This window comes from Odocoileus virginianus, chromosome 29 (genome assembly GCF_023699985.2).
Source record: "Odocoileus virginianus isolate 20LAN1187 ecotype Illinois chromosome 29, Ovbor_1.2, whole genome shotgun sequence".
Lineage (NCBI taxonomy): Eukaryota > Metazoa > Chordata > Mammalia > Artiodactyla > Cervidae > Odocoileus > Odocoileus virginianus.
In genome coordinates this window covers 20,499,291-20,515,123 of record NC_069702.1, presented here as the reverse complement: position 1 = coordinate 20,515,123, position 15,833 = coordinate 20,499,291, and positions in this window count along the sequence as shown.

Here is a 15,833-nt window from a genome sequence, read left to right as displayed (position 1 = left end):
ACCCATGTTTCCTGCATTGGCAAATGGATTCTTTATCACTGAGCCACCAGGGAAGTCTGGTCTACAGTCCATGGGTTGCAAAAGAGTCAGACAAGTCTTGACTAAACAACAACAAATAGTCCCTGTGCTCCTCCTAACTCACCCCTCCTCATCTATCTCCTTTAACCTCTGGCAACCACTCATCTTTTTACTGTATCTTTAGTTTTGCCTTTTCCAGAATATCATATCATTGAAATCATAGCCTTTTCAGATTGACTTATTTTACTTAGCAATTTGCATCTCCTTTTCCTCCATGTCTCTTCCATGACTTAAGAGCTCATTTCTTTTTCAGTTCAGTTCAGTTCAGTCGCTCAGTTGTGTCCGACTCTTTGCGACCCCATGAATTGCAGCACGCCAGGCCTTCCTGTCCATCACAAACTCCCGGGGTCTACCCAAACCCATGCCCATTGAGTCGGTGATGCCATCCAGCCATCTCATCCTCCGTCGTCCCCTTCTCCTCCTGCCCCCAATCCCTCCCAGCATCAGAGTGTTTTCAAATGAGTCAACTCTTCACATGAGGTGGCCAAAGTACTGGAATTTCAGCTTCAGCATCAGTCCTTCCAATGAACACCCAGGACTGATCTCCTTTAGGATGAACTGGTTGGATCTCCTTGCAGTTCAAGGGACTCTCAAGAGTCTTCTCCAACACCACAGTTCAAAAGCATCAATTCTTCAGTGCTCAGCTTTCTTCACAGTCCAACTCTCACATCCATACATGACCACTGGAAAAACCATAGCCTTGACCAGACAGACCTTTGTTGGCAAAGTAATGTCTCTGCTTTTTAATATGCTGTCTAGGTTGGTCATAACTTTCCTTCCAAGGAGTAAGCGTCTTTTAATTTCATGACTGCAGTCACCATCTGCAGTGATTTTGGAGCCCAAAAATTGAAGTCTGATGCTGTTTCCACTGTCTCCCCATCTATTTCCCATGAGGTGATGGGACAAGATGCCATTTCTTTTTAGTGCTGAGTAATAGTTCATTGTCTGGATGTACCACAGTTTATTTATCCACTTACCTATTGAAGGACATCTTGGTAGCTTCCAAGTTTTGGCAGTTATGGCATAAAGCTGCCATAGATACCTGTGTGCAGGTTTTTGTGTGGACACAGGTTTTCAACTCATTTGAGTATATGCCTAGGACTGTGATTGCTAGATCATATACTATGTTTGGCTTTGTAAGAAACTGTTCAACTGTCTGCCAAAGTGACTATGCCACCAGCAGTGAATGACGGTGCCTATGTTCTATATCATTGCCAGCATTTGGTGTTGTCAGTGTTTGGATTTTAGCCTTTCTTTAGATGGCTCAGTGGGTAAAGAATCCAGCTGCAATGCAGGAGATACAAGAGCTGCAGGTTCAATCCTTGGGTCAGGAAGATCCCCTGGAGGGGTGCATGGCAACCCACTCCAGTATTCTTGCCTGGAGAGTCTCATGGACAGAGGAGCCTGGCGGGTTACAGTCCATTGGATCACGAACAATCAGACATGTCTGAAGCGATTGTGTTTACATGCAGTAATGTAACACTATCTCACTGTTGTTTTAATTTGCAATTTCCTAATAATGTGTGATGTTGAGAAGCTTTTCATATGCTTATTTTCCATCTTTATATCTTCTTTGGTGAAATATTTGTTCAAATATTTTGTCTGTTTTTTAATGAGACTGTTTTCTTATTGCTACATTTTAAGTCTTCTTTGTTTATTTTGGATACAAGTCCTTTATCAGAAATGCTTAGCAAATAATTTTTTTTCCTAATTTGTGGCTTTTCTTTTCATTCCCTTAAAGTATAGGTGAAAAATTGAATTTTTTCAACTATCTTTAAAAGACTCTTTACTTATTTATTTTTAGGGTCATTGATATGTATTTTTTTCTTTTATTTTTATTAGTTGGGGGCTAATTACTTTACAATATTGTAGTGGTTTTTGTCATACATTGACATGAATCAGCCATGGATTCACATGTGTTCCCCATCCGGATCCCCCCTCCCACCTCCCTCTCCATCCCATCCCTCTGGGTCTTCCCAGTGCACCAGCCCTGAGCACTTGTCTCATGCATCCAACCTGAGCTGGTGATCTGTTTCACCCTTGACAGTATACTTGTTTCAATTCTATTCTCTCAGAACATCCCACCCTCACCTTCTCCCACAGAGTCCAAAAATCTGTTCTGTACATCTGTGTCTCTTTTTCTGTTTTGCATATAGGGTTATCGTTACCATCTTTTTAAATCCATATATATGTGTTAATATACTGTATTGGTCTTAATCTTTCTGGCTTACTTCACTCTGTATAATGGGCTCCAGTTTCATCCATCTCATTAGAACTGATTCAAATGAATTCTTTTTAATGGCTGAGTAATCTTCCATTGTATATATGTACCATAGCTTTCTTGTCCATTCGTCTGCTGATGGGCATCTAGGTTGCATCCATGTCCTGGCTATTATAAACAGTGCTGCGATGAACATTGGGGTACACGTGTCTCTTTCAGATCTGGCAAAACACTCTCTGACATAAATCACAGCAGGATCCTCTATGACCCACCTCCCAGAATATTGGAAATAAAAGCAAAAATAAACAAATGGGACCTAATGAAACTTAAAAGCTTTTGCACAACAAAGGAAACTATAAGCAAGGTGAAAAGATAGCCCTCAGAATGGGAGAAAATAATAGCAAACGAAGCAACAAAGGATTAATCTCAAAAATATACAAGCAACTCCTCCAGCTCAACTCCAGAAAAATAAATGACCCAATCAAAAAATGGGCCAAAGAACTCAACAGACATTTCTCCAAGGAAGACATACAGATGGCAAAAAAACACATGAAAAGATGCTCAACATCACTCGTTATCAGAGAAATGCAAATCAAAACCACAACAAGGTACCATTACACGCCAGTCAGGATGGCTGCTATCCAAAAGTCTACAAGCAAGAAATGCTGGAGAGGGTGTGGAGAAAAGGGAACCCTCTTACACTGTTGGTGGGAATGCAAACTAGTACAGCCACTATGGAGAACAGTGTGGAGATTCCTTAAAAAACTGGAAATAGAACTGCCATATGACCCAGCAATCCCACTCCTGGGCATACACACCAAGGAAACCAGATCTGAAAAAGACTCTTTAAAAATCAAAGCTGGCTTTTTCCATATTTGAGAATTTGGATTATCTTTTTTATAAATTTGACATAATTCTCAACAATAAAACCACATGGCTCAAGGCTTTTCAGAAGAAAAAATTTGATTATTTCTTATAAGAGAAATAAGAGAAAATAATGTTTTTTATTTCTTGAGCCAACTTGAACATTAAATTTGTTTCAGAAGTAATCTACTCCATTGAAATTTCCTAACATGTTTTCATAGAATAGTATATAATGTCTTTGTAGTATGTTTCCTCTATACTTTTTTGTGTTATCAAATATCTAATACCTATTTTTAAAATTTGTGTTTATCTTTTCTCTTAATTGTATTTATAAGCTACTTGGTTTTAAAGGACTACCATGTTATTTTTTAATTGATCGTGATGCTGATTAATTTGATTTTTATTCTTCATCACATTCTTCTTTATGCCGTTTTACAAGTGTTCTGTTTTTACCCAAACTCTTAGAGTTGCGCTTAGTCACTTTTTTATTTCTGCCTTTTTAAAATAATAAATGCTTTTAACACAAAATCTTTCCTTCTGCTTTGGCCACAATCAACAAAATTTGAGAATTAGTGTTCTCATTTTTCTTATTTTCTAAGTACTCCATACTTGTAGGTTTATACTTGCCTTTAGCCTAAAATTTTTGTGGTATTCTTTCTAAATTTCATAGTAAACCTAATTATTTGTATCTAAGGTTGTGAACACAATTTGTCATTTTATTGCACTGTTGTTGAAGAACCTTCCCTTTATAGTTCCTGCTTGGGGGATTTTATTGATATTTTCTTTGCAGCTTAGCTTACAGTTAATTTTATTTTTTTTAATTTAGTGCTCCACAGATAGTTGAAAAAACTAAGTATAGTTTTAATACATATTTAAATGTTATTAATGTATTACCAAGTACCTATATCTCTTGTTTTTTCTGTATGTCTGTGTATGTATCTATCAATATTTATGTATGAATATATATATATTTTGGCCCATCAGAGGCTAACAGAAATATAACCAAGCTGTCTACTAAAAATAGTCTCTATTATTCCTTTTAAACCTAAATGTTTTTGCTTGATTTTGAAAGTCTTCCTTTGCTATTCATGGTATTGTCAGCATGAATTACACCTTTACTAAAAGAAAAGAACTTTCATTTTCCATTTTTTTTCACCCAGATTCTATTTTTTTTTCCTGACATTTGAACTACCAACCCTACTTTATATGTGTATTGATTTGTCTGATAAATAAAAGTCCAACTGATTATGACTCTCAGCATTTTTCATACTTGTGTATGAAAGTCTGTATTCTGAAGGTAGACGCCTATACTGTGCTGTGTGTTAAGTTACTTCAGATGTGTCTGACTCTTTGAGACCCCATGGACTGTCGCTCACCAGGCTTCTCTGTCCATAGGATTCTCTAGGAAAGAGTACTGGAGTGGGTTACCATTCCCTTCTCCAGGGGATCTTCCCAACCCAGGGATCAAACCCATGTCTCTTATGTCTCTTTCTTTGGCAGGCAGTTTCTTTATCACTAGCAACACTTGGGGAGCCCTTACTATTGTCATTTTAATGTAGTTTCTCTTTCAATAATATTTACTGAAATTTAAAATCAGTTTTGTAGCAATATTTATGATAGATATTCTCTATTCCATTTTCAAGGTGCTTGAGTCCCTTTATAAGATAAAATCACTAGTCTTAAATTGTAATATTATCAAGTAATTTCATGTTTTTATTCCAAAATTACTTTCTCATAGCAAAGAAACCAAAAAGTAGAAAACTGGAAGTCAAGTCCCCTCACAGATCGGGGGTAAGTGTTTCTTGGTGCCTCAGATGGTAAAGAACCTGCATGCCCAGGAGACCCGGGTTCAATCCCTAAGTCAGGCAGATCCCCTGGAGAAGGGAATGACTACCCACTTCAGTGGAGAATTCCATGGATGGAGGAGACTGGTAGGTTACTGTCCATGGGATCACAAAGAGTTGGACACTACAACTAAGCGACTGATACTTTCACTTTTAGGTGAAGTGAGTTAGATGCCTGGGTACAAAATTTAAGGAGATACTTAATCTCAGGGTGCTTCCTTCAACCTGTAGCATAGGCGCCTCATTCACCTCACCCAGATCTGGCCTTGTTTTCTTAAACTCACTCCAGTACAGAGAAGACACTACTGCTGATGGTTTCCTGTCTTTCTTTCCAGGAAAGTGTTTGTGGTTGCATGTATATGTGTGTATGTGTGTGTGTTTCCTAAATATTGATACTTAGGACCATTGCTATACCACTCCTCATTGCTTCACACTTAGAATGAGGGTCGTCCACTCACTTCAGTAAATATTAATTAAAACACCTACTGTTCTGGGCATTTCGTTGTTGTTGTTGTTGTTTAGTCACTAAGTTCATGTCCGGCTCTGCAACCCCATGGTCTCTAGCCTGCCAGGCTCCTCTGTCCACAGGCTTTCCCAGGCAAGAATACTGGAGTGGGTTGCCATTTCCTTCTCCAGGTCTTCCTGACCCAGGTGTTGAACGCTAGTCTCCTGCACTGGCAGGCATATTCTTTACCTCTGAGCCACCAGGGAAGCCTGTTCTAGGCATTTACACAACCCAAAGAGTAAATGAACATGAACATGCTTCAGTCTTCCTAAGCATCACATGCTATTTCATTGTATAGATGCACCATAATGGTTTTAACCAGTCTGGTATTGATGATATCTAAGTATTTGTTGTCACAAACTATACTTTTGTTAACATCGTTTTTCATGTATTTTTCTGCCATGAAGTGAATATACCTGTAGGAGAAATTCCTGAACATAGAACTGCTGAGTCAAAAGGTGTGTCTGATCATTGATAGGTATTATCAAATTGCCACCCCCAAATGTTACTCTAATTCATAACCCTAAAGTGTAAATGAATAGTAAGATGCACTGATAATGCATCTTAGCAATCTTTTCATTATTTGCCCTTCTAAAAGGTAAATATTTGTTTTCCATTGTAATTTTAAGTTGTATTTATTTAATCATGAGTGAGTTTAAACATATTTTTATGTATTTTTGAATACTTTTATGTGTTTTTTCATTTTTTGCCTACTTATTTATATGTTCTTTATTTTCTAGTTGATTTGGGAAAGTTTGGGATATGTGAAGAATTATTTTTTTTCTGAAATACGCAATGCCAATGTTTTTCTCACTTTATTTTTTAAAAATTTTCTGTGGTAACATTTGTTGTGCAAAAGGATTTAATTTTTTAGTAGTCCATTTCAATTGTGCTTAGCCATCATATTTCATGGCAGGAAGACTTGCCCATTCCAAGATGGTAATAACATTTAAAATTTTCTTCTGATACTTTTGTTGTTGTTTAGATGTACATTTTTGTACATGTGTGATTTATTTTGATACAAAGGATGATGCAGAAAATTAAACATAATGTTTTTCTCAAATAGCTATTAATTTGTCCCTGTATTTTTCAAAGTAATTCACTTTTTCTTCACTAATTTAAAATCCCCAAGTTTATCATAATAAATTCACCCTTCTTTTACTTTATTTCTAGTATCATTATCTAATGTATTGCTGGGTTATTGCATGCTTTAATTTCTTTTTTCTTATAATTGCTTTTTAATGTCCTTTAAAGCAAGCTTATCTTCATTACTTTTTTATAGTTGACACAATAATTTTTTACATTGTCTTTAATATCATTTTTCAAATTCCAAAAAAGCATATAAGGACTGTATGCGTTTAGAATAGTACCTGTCACATAGTAAATACTCAATAAATTTTAGCCACTTAAATTAATTGTCCAATGAAGTAAGATCTTTCTGGGCCTTGAGAAGATGGTGACATTTCCATTGTCTTCACTCACTCTGCACTTGGATGTTGCTTGAATTCTCTACTCTCATATATTCAACCATAGCAGAATGCATGCAGCTGTCATTAGAAGTTATTTTTATTGTGGCACTCTCCAGGGCTGTTAGGACTTTCTCCTATGCTCATTTCACAAAGCACCAAAAATTATCGTACAATTGTTTTTCCTAATATGCACTTTTACTAGGATTCTTCCTATATGTCCAAGGGTCTTGTACCTGGGGCAAACATACACACTCCTGCAAGGATTCTCTCTTCTTCTTGTCCAGTTATTTTAAGAGTGGTAAAGTAATGGTGGGGCTTCCCAAGTGGTACTAGTAGTAAAGAACCTGCCTGCCAATGCAGGAGACATAAAGAAACTTGGGTTTGATCCCTGGGTCAGGAAGCTCCCCTGGAGAAGGAAACAGCAGCTAACTCCAATATTCTTGCTTGGAGAATCCCTTGGACAGTGAGACCTGGCACGCTACAGTACCCATGCCAGAGAGCAATGCTTTTAATTTTGTTTTAATTTTTGTTGGAATATAATTGATTTACAGTGATGTGTTAGTTTCCGGTGTACAGCAAAATAAATCAGTTATACATATACATATAGCCACACTTTTTCTAAGATTAATTTCCCATATAGGCCATTACAGAGTATTGACTAGAGTTGCCTGTGCTCGGTTCTTATTAGTTATCTATTTTATATATAGTAATGTATATATATATATATGTCAGCCCCAATCTCCCAGTTTATTGCCTGGTAACCGTAAGCTTGTTTTCTATATCCATGACTCTATTCCTGTGTTGTAAATAAATTCATTTGTACCCTTTTATTTTTTAAGATTCCGTATGTAAGTGATATATGATATTCACTTTTTTCTGTCTGACCTACTTCACTTAGTATGAAAATCTGCAGGTCAGTCTATGTTGCTGCAAATGGCATTGTTTTGCTCTTTTCTATGGCTGAGTAATATGATGTATGGGCTTCCCTGGTTGGCTCAGTGGTAAAAAATCTGCCTGTAGCACAGGAGATGGGGATTTGATTCCTGGGTCAGAAAGATCCCCTGGAGGAAGAAACACAACCCACTCCAATATTCTTGCCTGGGAAATCACACGAGCAGAGGAGCCTGGCAGGCTACAGTCAAGAGGTCTCGAGAATCAGAGACAACTTAGCAATGAAATTACCACCAACCAATATAATGTAAATATGTACACATCTTCTTCATCCATTCCTCTATTGATGGACATTTAGGTTGCTTCCATGTCCTGACTACTGTAAATAGAGCTGCAGTGAACATTGGCAGAGCATGTATCCTTTCAAATTACGGTTTTCTCTGGGTATATATACCTAAGAATGATATTGCTGGGTCATATGGTAGTTCTACTTTTAGATTTTTAATAAACCTCCATATTGTCCTCCAGAGTGACTCTTTTTTAGTTATATTCTTCAGACCCCTGAAGTTATAGTTAAAAGCCTTAAGGACCATTTCAAAGGGTCATAGAAAGCAGAGCTAATGGAACTCCAAGACTCCCGTGCATTTTCAGCCACAACAGCTCTTTATGTTTCAAGAAATACTTCATTGAGACAAATGATGAAAAAAAATTTTTTTACGTTTCTTTGTTTGTCTGGCTGTGTCAGGTCTTAGTTGCAGCATGCAAACTCATAGTTGCAGCATGTGGGATCAAGTTCCCTGACCAGGGATTGAACTCGGGTCCCTTGTATTGGGAGCAGGGAGTCTGCACCACTGGACCAGTAGGGAAGTCCCCAGTGAAATTATTTTTAAAATAAAGGTTGGGGAGGGGAGAACAAGGGAACAGAGAGACTCCTATCCAACTCCCTAGTAGTATAGGCCAGGGTTTATCAGCCTCAAGATTATTTATTCTGGGGACTACATGCTTCTTCCTTGCAGGTGGCATATTCTGTGAGCTATAGGGTTACAGCAACAGCTTTGGCCTCTAGCTCGTAGCAATCCTCACACAACTGTAACAGAAGAAAATATCTGCGGACATGCATGGTTGGCAAAACTGTCCCCAGGTATAGATCATACCTTGGCATCGTGAGGCTGTTTTAGCGGGTGCATGAAGCACCTTGTATCTTCCTTCAATTTGACAAGTTTGCTGTTGATAACAAGTTATGTTTTTCAATCCATTCTATCAGACTTTAGTTAATAGACATTTCCTCCAGGCTCTACTCAGTTCAGTTCAGTTCAGTCATTCAGTCGGGTCCCACTCTTTGTGACCCCATGGACTCGGGCACACCAGGCTTCCCTGTCCATCACCAATTCCTAAAGTTTACTCAAACTCATGTTCATAGAGTCAGTGATGTCATCCAACCATCTCATCGTCTGTCGTCCCCTTCTCCTTCTGCTTTCAATCTTTCCAGCATCAGGGTCTTTACCAATGAGTCAGCTCTTCCCATCAGGTGGCCAAAGTACTGGAGTTTCAGCTTCAGCATCAGTCCTTCCAATGAACATTCAGGACTGATCTCCTTCAGGATGGAATAGTTGGATCTCCTTTCAGTCCAAGGGACTCTCAAGGGTCTTCTCCAACACCACAGTTAAAAAGCATCAGTTCTTCGGCACTCAGCTTTCTTTATAGTCCAACTCTCACATCCATATATGACTACTGGAAAAACCATGACTTTGACTAAATGGACTTTTATTGGTAAAGTAATGTCTCGGCTTTTTAATATGCTATCTAGGTTGGTCATAGTTTTTCTTCCAAGGAGTAAGTGTATTTCAATTTCATGGCTGCAATCACCATCTGCAGTGATTTTGAAATAAAGTCTTCACTGTTTCCACTGTTTCTCCATCTACTTGCCATGAAGTGATGGGACCAGATGCCATGATCCTAGTTTTCTGAATGTTGAGTTTTAAGCCAACTTTTTCACTCTCCTCTTTCACTTTCATCAAGAGGCTTTTTAGTTCTTCTTCGCTCTCTGCCATAAGGGTGGTGTCATTTGCATATTATCTGAGGTTATTGATATTTCTCCCTGAAATCTTGATTCCAGCCTGTGCTTCATTCATCCAGCCCAGCATTTCGCATGATGTACTCTGCATATAAGTTAAATAAGCAGGGTGACAATATACAGCCTGATGTACTCATTTCCCGATTTGGAACCAGTCTGTTGTTCCATGTCCAATTTTAACTGTTGCTTCTTGACCTGCATAAAGATTTCTCAGGAGGCAGGTCAGGTGGTCTGGTATTCCCATCTCTTCAAGTATTTTCCACAGTTTGTTGTGATCCACATTGTCAAAGGCTTTGGCACAGTCAATAAAGTAAAAGTAGATGTTTTTCTGGAATTCTCTTTCTTTTTTGATGATCTAACAGATGTTGACAATTTGGTTTCTGGTTCCTCTACCTTTTCTAAATCCAGCTTGAACAATTGGAAGTTCATGGTTCACATACTGTTGAAGCCTAGCTTGGAGAATTTCTGAGCATTTCTTTGCTAGCGTGTGAGATGAGTACAACTGTGTGGTAGTTTGAGCATTCTTTGGCATTGCCTTTCTTTGGGACTGGAATGAAAACTGACCTTTTCCAGTCCTGTGACCACTGCTGAGTTTTCCAAATTTGCTGGCAAATTGAGTGGCACTTTCACAGCATCATCTTTTAGGATTTAAAATAGCTCAACTGGAATTCCATCACCTCCACTAGCTTTGTTTGTAGTAATGTTTCCTAAGACCCACCAGGCTCTATTAGATTTAGTCATTGAGTGTTTAGGACAGAGGAATGGTTAAGACAGAGGAGCCTGGTGGGCTGCAGTCCATTGTGTTACAGAGTCGGAGACGACTGAAGTAATTTAGTACACATGCAGGTTAAGAAAACTGCATTGAGTCCTCCAGTGTAATAGCATTTAACACTGGCCTTCTTGAAGACTTTAAATTGTAAGTTACTGTCATAGTCATAAGAAAATGATTAGTTAATGATGAACAGTGAATAAACATAAATCAAGCAATGTCTTCTCACTAGTGGGTTTCAGCCTCCAGTAGCCCATGAAAACATGCATAAGAATTGGTCCCTGGGAGCTGATACCTTGAATAAGTCTTTGCTTTACTTTTATTTTTTCTCACTTAACCACTTTGATTTCTCTGACATTTCACTTGCTCTGTGCTTGCACTTTGGAAACACTGCTGCTGCTGCTGGTAAGTCACTTCAGTCGTGTCCGACTCTGTGCGACCCAATCCCTGGGATTCTCCAGGCAAGAACACTGGAGTGGGGTGCCATTGCCTTCTCCATTGGAAACACTACCAGCTTTCAAATCTTTGTTTTGGTCCTCCTGGTCCTAGCCACCAATGATTCTTATTTTATAATATCTGTTTTTAAAGATCACGACTGTCAATTTTGAAGAAAAGATGATATTTTATTTCATTTTCAAATGGCTCATAACTGAAAAAAGAACATTATTTGAAAAATTTACTCTTCTAAGACATAATTTCCTTCCAAAAAATATGAACATTCAGCCAGTAATGCGTTGTGGTTATTTCTTTTAGGAAATCAAATAAGTAGGTGTTTGCTAATATGATTATGTAATAAGAAATATTTAAAGTTGAAAAATAATTTCTGCTTTCTCTTGGCAGTTTATTAATTCCATAGCTGGCATGTGATAATGGGGAAAAATGTACTTACTATGCAAGTTATAATCAGGTGTCAAAGTTAAAAAATAAGTGACCTTATAAACCAAATTTTTAGTTTGTAATTTGCCAGTTATTTTTAAACTGGTCATTGTTTCTTTCAAATTATCACTGTAAGAAGGGTTAACTATTATAATGAGAAATTCCAGTCTTGGTTTAAGAGTGTTCAAAGAAAGTTGAAAACTTGAAAATCAGATGCAAATGGTTGGTTGAGCAGCAGGTAAGTGTAGAATCAAACAAATAAAAGTCTTCAAGAACCTCCTGGAAATGTAAGTGATAAAAGCCTATGGATTTGGAATTGCTGCACCTGAATTCACATTTGCCAAATTCTGCAAATGTTATTGTTGACTGTAACTCCACCCAGCCATACCCGTAATGTGAAGAAGTTACCAGACGCCTTCTTTCTTCATTCCTCCCACGTCATAGATACCAGCGCAACCCAGAAACCTTCACCAGCCTTAGGCCTAGAAGATTCGAGTTCATTTTCTGATGTTCTACCCCCTGCAATTTACTTGAGTAAGTTCTTTAACTGCTCTGAGCCCATCTTAGCTGTGTGGCTCTCACCTGTCATAATTCCTTGACTGCAGCCAAACACGATTCTAGAATACTGGCTTTAGGATCCATATGAAGCCCCCTCATCTGGGTTTAGGACTAGTTTGTGAGCACTCCTACAGTTATCCCCTGATAGGAGTCTGCCTGCAACTCGTAACTTCAACCTGAAGGCCTGCCTCTGAAACCGTCACAGACTGGGAAGTGCCTAGAAATATGAACATTCACTACCTAAAGCAATGACACTGTTAAAGTGTGCATTACTTTATTAACCCATACAACAAGTACTTACTAAGCACCTACTAGGTGCCAGGCAATCTTCTAAGCCCCAGGACTAAAGCAGTAAGTAATATAGTCAACGTCCTTGATCCAAGGGATCTTACCCTCCAGTGAGGAGCAGAGACAAAAGACAAAGAAACAACCAAGAACAGCATTGTTCTATAACTTAAACCATGCTTCTAAGATTGAAAAACAGCTGTAGCATGAGATAAACAGCAGTGATCTTGGACGCAAGAGACCTGCACTTGTATGCCAATTTATTCTTGTTTTGTTTTGAATTAATTTTTATTGGAGTATAGTTGCTTTACAATGTCGTGTCAGTCTCTATTGGACACCAAAGTGAATCAGATGTATGTATACATACATCCCCTCGTTTATGGGTTTCCTTCCCATTTAAGTCACCACAGAGCACTGAGGAGGTTCTCACTAGTTATCTATTTTATACACAATAGAGTCTGCCTGTCAAACCCAATTTCCCAGTTCATCCCACCTTCCCTTTCCCCCCTTGGGGTCCCTACGCTTGTTCTCTTCATCGGTGTCTCTGTTTCTGTTTATTCACCTTTTAGCTGAATCATTTTAAGTAGATGACAGATTCTAATTTCTGATCCTGTTTCCTCACATGCAAAAAAAAAAAGGAATCATCATATACATTTTTTTGTTAGAATTAACTGATATAAGGCTGAAACAACCTCTTGCAATAAAATATTGAAAAAGAAAAAAATATTTATTTATAAGGTTAAAGTTGTCTTCAATAGCACATTCTTTTTCAGCACTATGTCTTCTTTTAATTGTCCTTATTGATTAGTGAACAATTCAAAAATACACAAAAGTACAGAATTCTTTCTCTTGCCTAATGTAAAATGCATCCTGATGTTCTGTTAATTTTAGCAGAGCATCAGTAGGCAATGCAGAATGACACAGGCTCAGGGCCAGGAAAGAGGTGGCTAAATCCCAAATTAAACACAGATGATCCCATCTCAACTGTTAGCATTTTGAGGCACAAACCTCAATACCCTGATATTAGACTGAGATTCCAAAGCTTGATATTTTCATATGTTTCTTTGAAATGGATGTAACCACTTTAAAAAATGCCAAAGAAATTTACTACACATAATGAAGTTTAAGGGTGGAAATATTAAATGTCAAGCCAAATGTTTGCACTTCAGTCTGAAATCTGACAACATAAAATAGAAAATATTATAAATTAGAATTCAATTTGGGGACTACCAATTTTGCTCCATTAATTGTGTTCATTTGACAAGATGCAGTCTGTTTTTTATTTTTTTAATGAGCATTATATAAGGATGTTTTATCTAACTTGATATACCACATCATCAGTAGGGGTATGTGTAGTCCATTGATGCAGGAACATATATTTTTACTATAATATTTCTATGCCTCAGCTTGTCTCCCAAAACTCAGATGCATTTTACCAACTGCCTTAATTTCTCTGCCTGAATAAGTCACTGGCATATTAAGTTCAGCAAATTCAAGTGGCCTTTTCTAACTTCTCTAGCAGGAGATGAATAATTTCTCTCTTCTGGGCTTTCTTTACCACTGTTTATGTCTCGTAATTTTGTTTTACTTCCTTCAAACTTCCTAATACATAAATGTTGTTTTGTCCTTAATAAATCTAAGAGCTTCTCAAGAATAATTATCTTGACTTTTATCTTTGAACCCCAAAAAAGTTCAAGTCAATGCAAATGAATACTCAAAAAAATTTTTGTTGAACAAAAAGAATGAATAAATAAGTGTGTAGAAAATGCACACATTTATATAACTTCCTCATGACTTATTTAAAGAACTGGTGTAACATCTTTGGTCTGCTTTAAAAGGAAGACTTTAAATTTTTTAAACAGATTTTATTGAATTAAACCTTTGGTACTAGAGAATAAATATCAGAATTTTGTTTTATAAGATAGTCATAATAAAAATCTTATGATACATCAATATCATCTGGGTCTCTCTATAACACACAATTGCAATAAACACTGTAGATAATCTTTAGACCACGGGCATTCTTGTACTCTGAAAAATTTCCCTACAGTTGATATGATTCTTTAATGATGTTCCAATGTTTGTTTCTCCATTCTCTGATTTGCTTATTTTTCCATATTTTGAAAATGCCAGTGTTGTTGTCTCTAAACAATGTCAGCCCAGAGCCCTAGGCAGACAGAGTGAGACAAATGTGCCAAACATATGGATGACAGGGGAATAGTTTTCCCAGAAATGATAACCACATAAAAGTGTTAAGAATGTCCTCCTTAGCTTTGGGATTTTTTTCACAAGATTTCTTGCAAATTATATGGCCTGAAGTGGGAGTCATACAGAGCGGTAAGGAAAGTAGTTCAGTATTTTCAGAAAAGAGAATCACCTTCTTGACATACAAAATAACTTCAATATTCCTACAGAATGTTTGTAACTGAAATTGGGGTCCAGGTGCTTGCCACTCAAAAGCCAATATAGAGGCCAGGTTGGTGCAAAGGAAAGTTGGCTTTACTTTGGATGCCAGCAATCAGGGGGAAGGGCAGACTTCTATCCAAAGGCTGAATCCTCCTCCCTGACAACAAGTGGACAATGGCTTTTAACAGGCAGAGAGAGGGGGTCACATGGGAAAACAGCACAGTCTGCTCTCATAGTCATCTTGAAATTGGTCATTGGTGGCCTTATCAGCATCACCTTGATTGTTTTAAGTAGTTAATATTCAGTTCCAGGGTCAGTTTGTCCCCATTTCCTGGAGGACATTTCATGGAACTGTGGCAGCGTATGTCATGGCAGCAGTCTGGTCATCACGTAGTCAGTTTCTTCCACCTGGTGGAGGTATCAGTATCTATGAAGGATATGACAGGATACGGCCCAGAATATTGGCCACAGCCCTTGAGAAGGAACTAAAGGTCCTGACGATGCTTAATGACTGTGGATTCCTTTGTTTTCCTGTGTTTCTGCTTGCTCTCATTTCTCTAATGAAACTTATTCTTTGGGTAAACTTTTTCCACAGACAAAAGGCAGGGTGAGGATGTGGTGGGGGGGGGCAAGGACCATAGGGCCCTGCTCCATTTCATATTCTGCTTCTAGAAGGGCACTTTTTGAAAATATTTCTATAAAACAGGAAAATCAGTACTGCTGGATTTAGGAGAATAGCATTTAGGAGACATAAAGGGAGAAGTCATTCATTGATGTTGGGGACATCATGTACTGAATACCTGCTCTGCTAGACACTAGATGAAGAATTGGGAACACCAAAATTGATATTATATGGCTTTGCCTTCAAGAAGCTTAAATTCTCAACCACTTCATACTTGTTTAATTCACAGGCTAAAGGACTTTCCATGGCTTATTTTTGGTGATTCGACTTGTGGTAAATTGACCCGCTCCTGAGAACTTCTAAGAATTTCT